The sequence below is a fragment of the Oryctolagus cuniculus genome, chromosome Y (genome assembly GCF_051225735.1).
Source record: "Oryctolagus cuniculus isolate XC-2025 breed Fujian yellow rabbit chromosome Y, ASM5122573v1, whole genome shotgun sequence".
NCBI classification, from domain to species: Eukaryota; Metazoa; Chordata; class Mammalia; order Lagomorpha; family Leporidae; genus Oryctolagus; species Oryctolagus cuniculus.
This window is the reverse complement of record NC_142889.1, coordinates 10,358,080-10,375,631: the sequence shown is the minus strand read 5'-3', so window position 1 is coordinate 10,375,631 and position 17,552 is coordinate 10,358,080.

Below are 17,552 nucleotides of genomic sequence, written 5' to 3'. Positions count from 1 at the left end.
TTCATGTGATGCCATAAACAATGTGAGCAGTTCATATGGCAAGTGCTATAGCATTGGTGGGATTTTCCTTGTGGGTGGGAGGAAATGAATTCAACTTCATTTCTCTGAAAAGGCCTTCTTTTCCTTCTGGCTCATCCAATCCACCTCCACATGTACTGTTCCTTCTCAACTCAGTCACATAACAGATCCCTGTACTGAGTCCCATTTCATAACTTTTTCTGATATTCCCACAGCTGCACCTGGAGAGACTTATTCTATATTAATCTGTTCAACTGGGCCACTGGTGCCAGGACATTGACAGTTCTCTTGGGAGACTGTCTCTCCAAGGGACAGCAAGTTTGACTGCAATTTGAGCTGATATGTAACCTTGAACTTGTTCATGAGAGCAAATCCAAGGAGAAAGGAAGAAGCACCTAATAAGAGCAGAGAGAAAGCACCTTTTTCCCTTACCCAGCTGAACCCATTTGGTGCACAGAGGATCAGTCCACCTTCCCCACCATCTACCTGTAAGAGTTAACACTGAGTGCTAAACCGCTGAGTTCTGTCACTCCAGACTGCAGTGCATGAAATGCATGATGGAAGTCTATGAATGCCACGGGCTATTCTGCAGTAGGAACTTTAGTGCAGGAGACAGTGTACTAAGCCTCAAAGTGGAAGCTGAGGATGTGGAGTCACATCCAAGCTATAAATGTGGGTCTTGTCTATCTAGAGGATGCTCCCAGGAACATAATCATGAATTTAAGTTGTAAAGTCATGCCTCACGCCTGGGTATGAAGACTAGGAATTGAAGGGATGTACCCAGAGCCCAGAAAGCAATTTGTATCTAAGAACAAATGCTTGGATTTAGGAACCCAGACATGGAGACCAGGAACAAACATGAAGCTTGTGATTCAAGCTTCTGGGAAGAAATTTAGGGACTAAGGCCTTTGCTATTGAAAGAGGGAACATGTTTGGTATTTCTGGGCATAAATGAAATGGTTCAATGTAAATGCTTCAACACTCTAGATTTCATATTCCTAAGCATAAAATCCCAAAAGCTGTAATTTCTGAGACATTTTATATGCTGACATGATGTAATTACTGGAAATTCCATATATATTACCCAATGTGATGGATCATATTCAAAATATAGGGTACAATGCAAGGTTCATTCAGCATTTCCAACGGACCAAACCCTTGAAACAATCCAAGTAGTCTATCACCCATACATATCTCATGAAAAGCCATGGGAGAAATGTACATGTAAATATTACAGAATTTAAAAAAATAAAGTCCGAACATTTCTGGCTCTGCCTTAAGTCTTTTTTATTTATTTATTTTTTTTTGACAGGCAGAGTGGACAGTGAGAAGAGACAGGGAGAAAGGTCTTCTTTTGCCATTGGTTCACCCTCCAATTGCCGCCATAGCTGGTGCATTGTGCTGATCCGAAGGCAGGAGCCAGGTTCTTCTCCTCGTCTCCCATGGGGTGCAGGGCCCAAGGACTTGGGCCATCCTCTACTGCACTCCCTGGCCACAGCAGAGAGCTGGCCTGGAAGAGGGGCAACCAGGACAGAATCCGGCACCCTGACCGGGACTAGAACCCGGTGTGCCAGTGCTGTAAGGCAGAGGATTAGCCTAGTGAGCCATAGTGCCAGCCCTTAAGTCTTATTATATGTTTATTATAAAACTTACTAAACAGATAATTACTTAAAATTTATGAGTGTTCTCCTAAGCTTGTTATTTTAACAGTGCACAGGATATATGATCATACTCTCAGCCAGCACTGGGAATTTCCACTTAAAGAAGTATTTCATTTTAGGTCTATGGGTTTGTTCTTAATTTTGTTCTTTTCTAAGATTAAAGGAAGTATTCACACTGAAGGGAATGCTATGATCTGGATGTCTCCCTCCAAAATTCATGTGGAGATCCAATCAGCAAGACAGTAGAGTTAAGAAGGAAGGCCATTGTCAGGTAATGAGAGCCATGGAGTACACATAAATGGGCTGTTATTTGGGTCAACATAACAAGAGGGCACTCATTCATTTCAGCTACCTGAGTCTTCTTCTAAGTGAGGACATAGTCTTACACTACAGAAAACAAGTGTCATCTGGAACCAGTGACTGGGTTCTTGTTATACAGAGAAGAGTCAATCTTAAAATGCATAGTCCCCAAATATAAGAGAATTAATTTCTGCATAATGTGAATTACCTATCCAGAGATATTTCATTTTAGCAATACAAGTTGGATAAAATGAAATAGATATGATATAGAAATAATCATGAAATTGTCCATTCTCTAGCTGTACAAACATTAACAAATGTAAAAATAAACAACAAAGGGATTTTCCTCATTCTAACATAAAAAGCTGTTATTTATTTTTGAATGATTTGTTTATTTTTGAAATGTATAGTTACAGAGACAAGGATAAGAAAGAGAAAAATATTTTATTAAACTTGTTCACTCCCCAAATGGTAACCATGGCCAATCTGGGGGAGCCTGAAGCCAAAATCTGGAACATGATCTGGGTCTTTCACTAAAATGAAGGGACCCAATGATATGAACCATCACCTGGTGCTTTCCATGGCACATTAGCAGGGAACTTGATCATAAATGAGGAAGCTGGGACTTGAACCAGCAACCATTTCCAATGCCAGCACCATAGGCAATTTCATTGCTTGTTGCACAATGCTGGCTCCAAAAAGTTGTTACTGTATCCCATTCTGCTACAGCCTGGACTAGATGACTAACCTTATGTAAAATGTGCTTGGGAAACAAAATAACTATGACCACTCTACAAATAGGCAAAGCACAAATATCCCAGTCACTCTTCTCCTCTTAGAGCAAGGCATTTAAATTTCCCATATTTTTAGAATCTCAACTACACATTAGCCTCTGCTAAATTAGAAACATACTCAAGGTCAGAAACTCTGTGTACTGTTAACCTCAAAAATTCTTGGGATAACTGAATTCAAAATATCAAAATCTCCCTTTAATCTTTCAATGAGACAATTACAGTTATTTGACATTGATATTCTAGTCACAGGAAAAACCTGTCATGGAAAAGCGCTATGCATATGGCCAAAATGATTTCTTAATCTTGAAGGATTTAAATGGCTTACCTAATTGTATCATTCACTGTGTATAGGGGCAAATGTAATACCAGAAGTATACAGACCAATATCCCTGATGAACATAGATGCAAAAATCCTCAATAAAATTCTGGCCAATAGAAAGCAACAACACATCAGAAAGATCATCCATCCAGACCAAGTAGGATTTATCCCTGGTATACAGGGATGGTTCAACATTCGCAAATCAATCAATGTGATACACCACATTAACAAACTGCAGAAAAAAAAATGATTATCTCAATAGATGCAGAGAAAGAATTTGATAAAATACAACACCCTTTCATGTTGAAAACTAAGCAAATTGGGTATAGAAGGAACATTCCTCAATACAACCAAAGCAATTTATAAAAAAAAAAAAAAAACCAAGGCCAGCATCCTATTGAATGGGGAAAAGTTGGAAGCATTTCCACTGAGATGTGATACCAGACAGGTATTCCCTCTCCACTGCTATTCAATACAGTTCTGCAAGTTTTAGCCAGAGCCATCAGGCAAGAAAAAGAAATTAAAGGGATACAAATTGGGAAGGAAGAAGTCAAACTATCCCTCTTTGCAGATGATGATTCTTTATTTAGGGGATCCAAAGAACTCTATTAAGAGACTATTGGAACTCATAGAAGAGTTTGGCAAAGTAGCAGGATATAAAATCAATGCACAAAAATCAACAGCCTTTGTATACACAGGCAATGCCACAGCTGAGAAAGAACTGCAAAGATCAAAACCATTCACAATAGCTACAAAAACAATTAAATGCCTTGGAATAAACTTAACCAAGGAAGTAAAAGACATTTTTGAAATCTTTCAAGTGACATTAAAGAGAAGCAAAAATTCATCAAACAAATTAAGAACAAGCAGTATTGGAATAATTAATGCTTGTAAATATGAATATGAACCATGAATATATCTTTTTATTATGGATAATCAAGAAGGAAAGACTGTATTTATCAACCACATACAATCCATGCCTGAGACATTTTTAAAACTATATTGAATATGTATTAGAAGTAGAAATACATAGCGAATGATGACATCATGTCTGACATCCCTTCCCACTTAGGGAAGATATACACACACCCAGGGTTCCTGAAAAGCTCAGGTGCCATCAGTTATTTCATTAAAGTGTTTTTTATTCCACTTTATTAAACAATGATTACTATTTATTGCCTACTCTTATTTTTTTCAAAAACAGCTGCACTGAATTTTAAGATTTTATTTTGTGTAATTATATCCAATGCTTTAGTTCCAAGATTATTTGTGATGATTTCTTTACAATTCAAGTATAATATTTTGGTATCTACCTGTATGTTGAAAAATTAGCACATTTTTCTAAACAGCAAAAAAAGCCTGACTGAAATTGTTATAATATTTCATTTTTTGTATACTTGCGTTATGTCAGCTTACTCAATTTGATCTCATTTGAATTAAAAAGTTGGTTTTAATAATATGTTAGATAGTTTTCCTTATTTTATGTGGAGTACCTAATAGGAAACAGTGCCCTATACAATGCAGGAGATCTTTCCAAGTTTGGCTATTGAATTACACAGGCAAAAATAAAATAGGTCATGAGGACCAGGACTGGTTTCACCTCAACAAAAATAAGACTTAGGTTGTTGAAGAGATTCATGAGCATGTCATACTCTGTCAGCATCATAAACTACTTTCCCGTGATTTCCTTGGATTAAAATATAAGGGGCCAGCGCTGTAGCACAGCGGGTTAACTCCCTGGCCTGAAGTGCCGGCATCCCACATGGGCACTGGTTCTAGTCCTGGATGCTCCACTTCTGACCCACCTCTCTGCTACGGCCTGGGATAGCAGTAGAAATGGCCCAAGTCATTGGTCCCCTGTACATGTGTGGGAGACCCAAAAGAATCTCGTGGCTCCTGGCTTTGGATCCGTGCAGTAACTGCGGACAATTGGGAAGTGAACCAATGGATGGAAGCCCCCCCCCTCTCTTTCTCTCTCTCTCCTCTCTCTGTGTAACTCTCTCAAGTAAAAAATAAATAAATCTTTCAAAAAAACATAAAATTGCATTGTGTAAACAAGTTTCAAAAATGGAATGTAACACATTTAAAATTATGGAAATGCCCATTGTTTCCCTCTTGTTACTACCACAGACTGGTGCTCATTCCAAATTATCTGTAGCTGCACCTATTCTTGCTACCTTCCTGGTAAGGACTATTAGGCAGAGAAAACTTCTTCAATACATACAATACAGAGAAGCATCTTATTGCTTGGAATAATAATAATTACACGTGAAATAAGCCCAAATTCATTAATAAATTCTTGTGAACATCCTCTTATTGATGCACAACAGTCATTTGAACTTCACAGCATATTTGCTATAAATATTTATAGCTCTTTTCATAATAGCTGTCACCCTGGTGGACCTCGGAATATGTACGTTCAGAAAGCTATTTGTGTATCATCTGGCATGTGTGTCCACAAGAAAGAACTCATGACAAAAATTCAGATTATATAACCATGAAAATTAAAATTTATAGGAGGAAAGAAAGAGCTATTATTAGATATACAGAGTAATACTATCAATCTCAAAGTTCTCAACAAAAGTAAATAATTGAATATAAAATTCATTGGATCCATAAACAGAAAGGCATATAAGGCATATTCTGTCTTCTCAGTAAATGAAAGTCACAGTACTGGAATGTAATTTGTTTGAACCCTTAATATATTATCACCAGAAATTGGGGACAGATATTAAACACATTTTTATCATACTCCAAGCACAAATAAATTCTCAAATTTAAGAACTACCATTGTGATATAGGCAATTGTAAGGTCATAAAACACAATATCATGTCATAACAATGATGATATAAAAATATAAGGTGATTTCATAAACTAATACTTTACTGCCATAAGTGTGACGTCATAAATACATTGTACTATAATAAACCTTTGAAGTCATAAAATTGCCATTGTGATTTCATAAATACAATATGATGTTGACATTTAGTGTGATGTCATAATATCATTACAATGTCACCTTTTGATGTCATAAGCCTCCAATATTATGTAATAATCAATTATGATGCTCTAAAAATCACTGGGATGTCATAATCTGTTCTGATGCCATAAAAGAATTGTGATATATATAAGCAACATTTGTGAAGTCACAAATCCAAAATTCTGATGTCATAAAACAATTGTGTGAGAAATCAGTTATGATATCATGAAATCAATGTGAGGTCATAAACCAATATTGTCATACAGTAACCCTACCTTTGAGAGCTTAAATTCCAATTTTTGTGATGTAATAAATGTAATTGTGATGCCATAAGTCATAGTTGTCATAGCAAAATAAATTGTGATACCATAAACCAATATCATTACACCATAAGTCCACCATGGTGGTTTTGTGATTCAACCAATTTCTTTTCATAATCAATTGTGATGTTATAAACTTCAGTAGGATATAAAATTCAATTGTGATGTCATAAAAAACATTCTACTGTCCTAAACAATTTTATAACCATACATCTAACACTGTGAAAATTTAAAAATAATTGGGCTGTCAAAATCAAATGTGACATCATACAAATATTGTGGTGTTTTAAAGCAATCACTGTATTTCATAATCATAATTTCATAATAATGTTTCTGATTTATAATAAATTTGGATATGATAAACCACTATTGTTACATCAGAAGCCAATGGTATGAAATTATAATTGATTTTGAAGAGATAAAACCACTGTGACATAATAAAATACCTTTTTGATGGCATAATCAAGTATGATGCTATAAGCTATCATGCTGTAATAAAGAATTTTTATGTCAAAATCAATGGTGTTATCATAAACCAACAGTGTTTTCATATACAATTGTGATGTTTTAAATCACCAAAGAGATGGGCAATCAACTCTAAGGTCCTAAAAACATTGTGATGTCCAAATCTATTGTGATGTATAAATCCATCATTATGATGTCCTTACCAGTTGAAATGCTAAAAAAAAGTTGATTATGATATCACAAACCAATATCTTATGCTTAAAACTACCACCATGATGTCACAAATCTGCTACAGTTTTGTAATAATTGTGATGTCATAAACCACTGTTTGGATGTCATAAACAATCGCTATGTCATAAGTATGATGTCCTAAAATCCATTGTGATTTCATAATCAAGTATATGCCATAAAGTGTGATGTATGATTAGCAAAAACATAACATATCATCATCATGTCATAAAACACTTTTGATGGCAACATAAATTGTGACAACATGGAAACAACTGTGCTGTCATAGTTACCATCCTAATCAATTTTGATATCCTAAACCTACAATTCTGTTTAACTGTGACTCGGGTTGTCTGTTGTCCTATTTTAATTTTAATTTTTTTTTATTTTTAGAGTCCTGGAAAAGTCTGGATTTGGCTTTATGTTCTCCCCAAGTGTAAGTTAGAAGCTTCCTTAGAGAAGCTGTGTCAGGCACAAGCTATGACTGCCTCTTAGAAGCTTCACAGATGAAGTGTTGGATTTAGGCAGCAAGTGCTTATAAGAAGAGGATGGGAAATAACATATGAAGGTTTTGGAAGGGAAAGGAGGAGGACATCAGAGATGTCAATACTACAGTGAGCTGGGGCTACTGATGGAAGTCTGAGGAAAGGAGGCATCATGGTGGACACGCAGGAGTTCTCCTCCCTTTCCACAATTGCCCTCAAGCCCCTGTACCTCTCATCTGGAATAATCCTTAAGGTTATGGTTGGACACAGCTGCCTCCCTCCTGAAACCCAGAGCAGGTTGCCAGAGACATCTCTGTGAAATTGAAGTGAGGTCAATTTCCTTCAGTGCCTTCTTTACTTGGGAGTAAAAATCTGAAGCATTTCTAGGGTCTGCAAGCCCTACACGACCTTCGGCACCATCCCAGACCTCAACACTACCCCCACGTGTCTCCCCCATCCTCCCGAGACCCTTCACCCCTTTCTTTTCAGCAACATGTGGTCTTCCTTCCTTCCTGGAAGGCTCTTTTATCAGATACCTGCGTGGTTTATTGCTACTTGGGATTTACCTTATCAGAATATTCGTCACCGTTCATCATCTATTTCAAAATCTGTAGTCTCCTAGTTTTTTTACTGACCCCTATCCAGAAGGACTCAAGGAAGAGATTTAAGGAAAATGAATAGAGGCAAGACTTATTTAAAGCAGAAGGCACACTGACAAGCAACACAGGTATGCTCAGGAGAAAGAGCTGGTATTGTGTTATTTTTAAAATCTATCATCTATATCAGCTCTCAAAAGTTCCTACCATTGCTTGTGCCTACACCATGTGCCAGTCATATGAGTTTCCACCCCTGTGTCTATAGCAGAACTTTCTTTGCTTGTCTCCACTCTGCATTCAATGATGATCTTCATGGCCTCCAGCCTCTCTGCCTGTAGTCTTGCTCTTCTCTCAGTTATCTACATTCCTTGTTCAGAATGGTTTTGAGCCTACCATGGGGTGACTTTATTTCCTGAGCTTCCATATCATGGAAGACTTTAGATATCTCTATGCCAATGCTTTAAGCAATTGTCTTTATCAGATGTCTCAATGCCATTTACCTATAGACATTGGCCATTGTCCTCCTTATACCTCTGGAAGCAATATTACCATATCTCAGGGTTTTCTCCTGTGTCTGTATGCCCAATAACTACATTCTAAGTATCTCATATGTGTTCATCTGTTCTCCTTCAAAGGTCTACAGTTACTTTGATGGCTTAGTTATCTGGTTAATTACTGAGAAGTGATTTGACTGTAAGTTTTGGCCACTGCCATATACATATATGGGAGACCTGGAAGAAACTCCTGGTTCCTGACTTCGGATCAGTATAGCTCCTGCTGTTGTGGCCATCTTGGGACTGAACCACCAGATGGATGACTTCTCTCTCTCTCTCTACCTCTGCCTTTCTGTAATGCTGCCTTTCAAATAAATAAGTAAGTCTTAAAAATAATAATGGGGGACTTTAACACCTACCTTTTGTCAATGATATGAAATCTTCAAAATTAAATGAAGAAATATGACTAATCTCCTAACAGACCAAAGGAAACTAATTGACACCTATAGTACAGTGCACCCCACAACAGTGGAGTTTACAAACACAAGGAGATTGAACAATGTGTCCCTTTTGAACAGTGGATAAAAATGGAAATAATATCTGAGGAATAAATTAAGATAACAACACAATATATCCAAATTTATGGGATGCAGCATAAGGAATGTTAAAAGGAAATGTTACAGCAATTAGAATTTACATCAAGAAGTTAGAAAGGCATCAAAAAATGGTCTAACATTGCATCACAAGGACCTAGAAAAAAAAAGAAAAAAAAAAACCCAAACCCCAAATTAGTAGGGTGAAAGAAATAATGAAACTTGAAAAAAATAATACAAGACTGAAGATAGATGCAAAACCCTTCAACAAGATACTAGCTAATCAACTCCAAAATGTATCAGAAAGATCATCCATCTGGACCAAATGATATTTATCCTTGTTATTCTGGGTTGCTTCAACATTCCAAAACAAGTGAGCTCCATGAATTCAAAGACCAAACAAGTAAATAGCCTAAATGCCATTCATGAAATGTTAAAGCTTCATGATAATACATAAAGGCTTAAAAAGACTGCTAGTAAGAGTGATGGAACTGGCATTAGATTGTTCTCAAATAGTGTGAACATGAACTTTGCTCAGGCAGCTTCTAGAATTTAGACAGATGATGTCTTACCAGAGACAAAGCAAAATAATGTACCCTGAAAATTCTTGTGCTAGATTTGACGTAAATTAGATTGAGCATTTAGTCAGGTGGTAGATATAAATTCAAATACAACAGATAAATGTGCATATTTCTATGTACATTGTATTTTGACTACTGGGTATACCAGTGGGGAATTTTATAGGAGCAGAATGGGTTCACAAGGAGATAGAATGGATATAAATTAAATAGTCAAAATTAATTGAAAATAAAGAAATGTTGCAGGCACTTAAATCAGGGGAATCATAAGCAGTTTATTTCCTTTTTTGTTGTTGTTTAAAGATTTATTTATTTGAATTACACAGAGAAAGAAGGTGATAAAGAGACAGGTCTTCCATCTGCTAGTTCACTTCTCAGCGGCACCTATCTGAAGCCAGGAGCCAGGGGTTTCGCTAGGTCTCCCACACAGGTGCAGGGGATCAAGGACTTGGGCCAACATCTACTGCTTTCCCAGGCCATAGCAAAGAGCTGAATCATGAGTGTAGCAGCTGGGACATGAGCTGGTGCCTATATGGGATGTTAGCACTGCAGGTGGCAGCTTTACCTGCTATGCAATATTTCCAGCCCCAGTTTATTGCAATAATATTTTTTCTTTTTGAAATTTTATTTAAGATATACAGGTTTCCTGTGTTTCATACATACTGATTTAGAAACTTGGCGATATGACCCTCTCCTCCCTCCCACCCTCCAACTCTTCTTCCTCCTTTCCCTCATATTCCCACATATAATCTTGAAACTGTGGAAATAGTGTCTCAATCCAATGCATGGGCATTTTAAAGTGAATGGCTGTGGGGAGCCATTGCACCACACCCTAAAGATGGCGCCGGCTCCTTTCTCCCGGAAGGACTGGCAAGAAACAAACAACTCCTAATAAGGAGATGGCTGAGCTCCCTTCTGGCTTCCGCATTGCTGTACCAATCAATCCTTGCCACTTGGCTGCTTTTGATTGGTGTGCTGATGGCTATAAGAGGGATGGGAGAGGGAAGGAGGTGAAAGAAGAAGCTTGTTCAAGGTTCCTGAATAAACTGCTTGAAGAAGAGTTCAAGTCGTGTCTTCCTTGCTGGTCGAGGGATGCGACAACTGGTGGCCCGTATGGGGAACCATCTCAAATGCGAACTCAGAACTTCCTGCAGTCAGGGCAGCGCTGGTAAGTCCCCCAGGAAAATAAGGTGGGGATCCGCGATAAGAGCGGGCAGTCCTGCGATAATAGTGGGAGGGTAGTTCTGCGATTAAAGCAGAGGAAGTTCTGCGACAAAAGCAGAAGGAGCTCTGACCCGTGGCCAGGGAAAGAGCGCAATTTTTGACGATGGGTAATTCACAGTCCCATCAAATTTTTCTGGCGCTGAATGCACTGCTTCGAGAAAACGGTTTGAAACTTAAGCCTAGTACTTTGCATAGGTTTTTATGTAACTGCGATACCATTGCACCCTGGTATGGGGTTTCGGGAAGCCTTACTATCCCTTCATGGGACAAACTAGGCAGGGATTTGGATTTTGCATTTGAACAGGGTAATCTTGAAGGGGGAGTGAGACCAATATGGAAGTTAGTGTGAGCATGCCTCGAGGATGAGCAGTGTAGTGAAGCTATTCTGAGCGGTCAAGCTGCCTTGGAGGAGCTTCAGGAAGAGCTCTCCGAGAGAGTTGCCAGTGAAAAAGGGAAAACTTTGAAGGAGAGTCAGAAAAGAACTAGGAAAAAACTGTACCCCAATCTTTCCGAGTTGCGCAGCCCCTCCTTAGTAAGTAGTACTAGTGCAGAAAGTAGCTCAGAAAGCAGCAGTGAGTCTGAAGAATGTGGCGATAACAAAGAGTCTGGTATAAAGCAAGTACAGATCCAGATCACACCATGCCGCTGACAGAACAGTTGGTTTTTGAGCAGTGCTCTAAGGAATGCAGAGCCGCTATAACACCATAGAAGAGCAAAGGGCTTCAGGTATGGATAAAACAATGCAGGGAAATAGGAGGGCCGCTATCCAATGCTGGCCTCGCTGCAGCAGTCCTTCAAATCATGAAGGGCAATAGGGGATCAGGGAACACTGGAGCATGTTTCAGCTGTGGAAAAATGGGACATATGAAGCGGCAATGTCCACAAAGGGGAAGAGGCAAAGAACAAAGACAGGAAGGACCAGGGATTTGTCCAAAATGCAGGAAGGGAAAGCACTGGGCCAACGAATGCCGCTCGGTAAAGGACATTGACGGCAATGTCCTTGCTTCTGGCAATGGTGGGGCGCGTCCAAAAAGCGGGCAGTGGGGCCCTCGTCCCCAGGGCCCGCAAATATATGGGGCATTCGAGAGTCAGCAGCAGGGGACCAGCAGGACCAGCAGCAGGGGAGGCAAAGTCAGTGGCCCAGCTTCAGACATCCCAGAGACCATGGAGAGCCACTGCAGGCTCCGCAGGCCTGGACCTCTGTGCCACCGCCAGACTCATACTGACACCAAAAATGGGAGTGCAAGCCATTGAGTCAGACTTTCAGGGACCCCTAGAGGAAGGGACAGTGGGATTGTTGTTGGGATGTTCATCCTCTTCCTTGAAAGGTCTCATAATTCATCCAGGAGTCATAGATTCGGATTATACTGGCATGGTGAAAATCATGGTTGAGTCCCCTAGAGGTATAATAGCTATTAATCCAGGAGATAGGATTGCACAACTTGTAATCCTTCCTAGCAAGCATTTGCAGTTCAGTGCATCAAAGAAACAACGAGGAAGTGAAGGCTTTGGATCCACAGGCGTAGATTGTATCTTCCTGTCTTTAGAACTAGACCAGAGACCAACCTTAAAGATAAAACTAAATGGAAAGGACATTCTTGGCCTACTAGACACAGGAGCAGACTGTAGTATCATCGCCTCCAAGGATTGGCCTCCAAAGTGGCCTAAGTAGGCATCCTCACAATCCCTTCGGGGACTGGGATATTCAGAAACTCCTGAGATGAGCGCAGTAATGCTGCGCTGGGAGGATGCAGAGGGACATTCAGGCGTGGTGCAACCTTATATTTTGGATTTACCTATCTCTTTATGGGGCCGAGACCTTTTGAAAGACATGAACTATAAATTAAGTAATGAATACTCCCGTGTTTCTCAAAAATTGATGAAGGATATGGGACACCATCCGAATTATGGAATAGGAAAATTCTTACAAGGAAGAAATGAGCCCACTGAAGAAGTGCAGAGGCCTCCTCGCCAAGGGCTGGGTTTTTCATAGGGGCCGCTGAGGAAGGTATTCCCATTACTTGGAAGCATGAGGACCCAGTGTGGGTTCCTCAGTGGCCTCTGTCCTCAGACAAATTGGTCGCAGCGCAGCAATTGGTTCAAGAACAATTGAATTTAGGACACATTAGACCCTCTGTATCGCCTTGGAATACTCCTATTTTTGTAATAAAAAAGAAATCAGGGAAGTGGCGGTTGCTACATGACTTGAGAGCTATTAATATGCAGATGCAGGTCATGGGGCTGTGCAACGTGGGCTGCCTCTTCTATCTACACTTCCACAGGGATGGCCCATAATAATAATAGATATTAAAGACTGTTTCTTCTCCATACCCCTACATACAAAGGATTGTGAAAGGTTTGCCTTTACCTTGCCGGTGTGCAATCATGAGCAGCCTGACCAGAGGTATGAATGGGTTGTGCTTCTGCAGGGCGTGGCTAACAGCCCCACAATGTGTCAGCTATTCATGGGTCAAGCGATTGGGCCTTTGCGTAAGAGATTTTCTTAAAATGCATCCATTACATGGATGACATCCTCTTAGCAGCAAAAGACGAATTCGTATTAGATGATGGCTTTGCATATTTGATTCAGTTGTTAGAAAGTAAGAAGTTATTTATTGCTCCTGAAAAGGTTCAAAAAGGAAGCATTGCAACTTATCTGGGATCCCGCATAACTAGTACTCAAATTGTTCCTCAAAAGGTGGAATTGCGCAAAGATAGTTTAAAGACTTTAAATGATTTTCAGAGATTATTAGGAGATATAAATTGGGTTAGGGGTTATTTGAATCTTCCCAATTGTGAACTTAAGCCACTTTATGCCATTTTGCGCAGTGATTCGGTGTTGGACTCACCACGGTGCTTAACTCTGGAGGCCAGGGAGGCCCTAGAGAAGGTAGAAAAGAAATTACAGGAGGCATTCTTATGCAGAATGAATGAAAATCTGCCATTGTCATTATGCATTCTCCGAACGCTTAACCAACCTACAGGGCTAGTATGGCAGGAAGGTCTGCTTTTGTGGATACATCCAAGGAGCTCTCCAGCCAAGTCTATTGAGTATTATCCAGCAGCGGTGGCAAAGCTAGCACTGGAAGGTTTGCAACAATGTTTACAATATTTTGGAAAATTGCCATGTGAAGTGATTGTTCCTTATGATGCCAAACAAGTCAACATCCTATGTGCTCTTTTAGATGATTGGGCAGTGTTTCGCTGTGGGTTCCCAGGCTTTATAGACAATCATTTACTAAAAAGTCCATTGTTACAATTTTTTTAAAGAACATCCGGTAGTATTTCCAAAAATTACAGCCACTGAGCCATTACTAGGTGCTCCAAATATATTTACGGATGGGTCAAAAACAGGCTGTGGGGTTTATATGGTAGAGGGTAATGACCCGGTATTTCATCAGTTTCAGCCAGGCTCACCTCAAGTTGTGGAGTTAAAAATAGTTATTGAGGTCCTTAAGCAGTGCTCTTTTGCCTTTAATTTGTTGTCAGATTCCTTATATGTGGTGAATGCATTAAAGATATTGGAAACCGATTAAACCTTCTAGCCCAATTGCATCCCTATTGCATATAGCCCAGCAGTTGCTTTGGTCATGGAAAAATCCCTTTTTTGCTCAGCGTATTAGAGTCTGGTCCCTTATCTGAAGGCAATGCAAGAGTAGACCTGTGTACTAGACAGGAATTCATCTTTTTTACTACTTCTGCAGAGGCTGCTAACGCTTTCCATCAATCTTTTCATGTCAACGCGCGTGCTTTGCAGCAGAAATTTCATCTTTCCTGCACAGATGCCAGACAGATTGTACTTGATTGCGCTGACTGTGCTGTTACTCGTGCCCAACCTAGTGTTGGCGTAAACCCTAGAGGGTTACTGCCTGGGAGAGTATGGCAGATGGATGTGACCCATGTATCGGAATTTGGGAAATTGAAATATGTTCATGTCTCAGTGGACACGTGCTCAGGCATTATGTATGCCTCTCCCCTCAGTGGTGAATCTACACGTCAGGTGATTGCTCATTGTCTGGATGCATGGGCTGCCTGGGGGAAACCCCAGGTGCTAAAAGCTGATAATGGCCCAGCCTATACATCTCAAACCTTTACCACCTTTTGCCAAAAAATGGAGGTTCAACTTGTCCATGGATTGCCATACAATCCTCAGGGCCAGGGCATAATTGAGCGAGCACACCGCACACTGAAAGAATATCTTTTAAAACAAAAAGGGGGAGTTGGCTATAGCCGCACCCCGAGAGACAGAATTGCCTTAGTCTTATTTACAATTAATTTTTTAAATTTGGATGTGCATGGGCACTCAGCCGCCGACAGGCATCAGCAACAAGGAAACCCAAGTAGAGGGTTGGTAAAATGGAAACATCTCTTGACGGGCCAGTGGCATGGCCCTGATCCCGTGCTGGCATGGGCACAAGGTGCTGTTTGTGTTTTTCCACAGGATCAACATGACCCAGTGTGGGTTCTGGAGTGAGCGGTCAGGCGGGTCTGCCACGAGGAGAATCCTGCCGTTGCTTTTGATACTTCTGCCTCAAATGCAGCGGACACTGGTGGAGCAGAGATGGGGGATTCTATCAGTATTCCCAAAGCTGATGCCGGTGATGTATAATGCTCAAGTGTTCCCTCACTTTTTTGCCACCAATCTTACCTTGGGAGTCCCTTACTTGCCCATGGAAACAGATTCTCAATATGCACCTGCAGGAAATTACACCTTAGAAGGCAGTTTATGTTTTTTGATATGTAATAATATTACTTATGACAATAGCTCTTGCATAAAGTTGTATAATCAATCTGCAGCCTGGGTAGATTTTCCAACAACCCCTGGATTGGCCAATGCTTCCTGGATATCAGAATGGTGGCCTGCCATGGAGAAGAAGGACCAGGGGTCTACCATTCCTTCTCAGCCACGATGGGCCCCTCGTTGCTATGGCAATTGTGGGGATGGTATCTTGCCATGGGCGGGATGTCAAGGGCGCAATAACATTTGGGCAAAGAAAGGATACTTTACATTTTCTCCCCGGATAAATGTGAGTGGAAATTTTCAGGGTTGTGTGTGACCTCTGCTCAGTATGATAACATGACTCAGGCAGCAAACTACTCTAAACAGTTGTCTCAGATGCTCTTGCAGAATTGGTCCGCGGAATTTGACTACACCTTGAAGCAACTGCGCCTTGCCGTGGTCACCATCAACTCCACGCGTGTGGATGTCTCCTTCACATCTGGATTGTCATCCTGGATCCACACAGCCGTCTCCAGCCTGAAGGAGTGTGTGGGACTTGGAGCTTTGACGGGGTTGCTGTTACTTGTTGTGTTATTTTTCCTGTGGTGTTTGTGCAGGATGAGGAGAGCTCATCAGTGGTAATTGGCCATGATAGCTCAAGCCTTTTATGCCCTTGAGGCTGGACAATCGGCACAAGCATGGCTGGCCTTCCTTGAATGCTAGGCATGGGTGCAGGGTGCGAGGCAAAGCACTGCAGAGAGAACGAGCCATTACATTCTCTGGAAGGCAAGTCTGTCTGCATGTGGGTTGGCATCCCAGATCCCACCCCCACGAAAAGGATGCTGTTCCAGGTGGATGCCTGGCAGTGGGGGACAGACCCCTACCTTCTCCTGTAATCCTTAGATGCCTGGTTCTAAAACAAAAAGGGGGAACTGTGGGGAGCCATTGCACCATGCCCTAAAGATGGTGCCAGCTCCTTTCTCCCAGAAGGACTGGCAAGAAACAAACAACTCCTAATAAGGAGATGGCTGAGCTCCCTTCTGGCTTCTGCATTGCTGTACCAATCAATCCTTGCCACTTGGCTGCTTTTGATTGGTGTGCTGATGGCTATAAGAGGGAGGGGAGAGGAAAGGAGGTGGAAGAAGAAGCTTGTTCAAGGTTCCCGAATAAACTGCTTGAAGAAGAGTTCAAGTCGTGTCTTCCTTGCTGGTCGAGGGACGCGACAAATGGCAAATGGTGACTCTAAAAAATAAACATGTGAAAAAGGTATTTCATCAAATGTGTAAAAGTGCATATCATCCTAAAATGATTTGATAGACCATGAAGATGGAAGTTGCTAGGACAAGTCAAACAATTTTCAGTGAATTTATCACGTTAAAATGTAAATGCCCAAAAGAACAATCGTATATTTGTAGTGAAAAGATTGGTGAGCTTATTAATTTTGATAATAGGTAAAAATAACAAAACAAAAGAAAAAAATTTAAAAAAAAATCTGATGGACATGATAAAGTAATTTCTTGCTTTCATTTCCCTTGCCAATAATGAATATTTTAGGGTGCACCATAATTAAAAGACAAACATAAGCAGGCATATTTGCTGAAATGTAAAAATGTGGTATAATACATTTTGGAAATTTTTTAAAAAAAGGAAGTTAGTTAACAGATCAAAGAATATAAAAAAAAACCTGAAAGGTATTTCCACTACTGATAATGATTCTGCTGGCCTTCGAATGCCTAAATCCTGTTAACCTGAGTTAGGACAACTTGCAGCACTTAG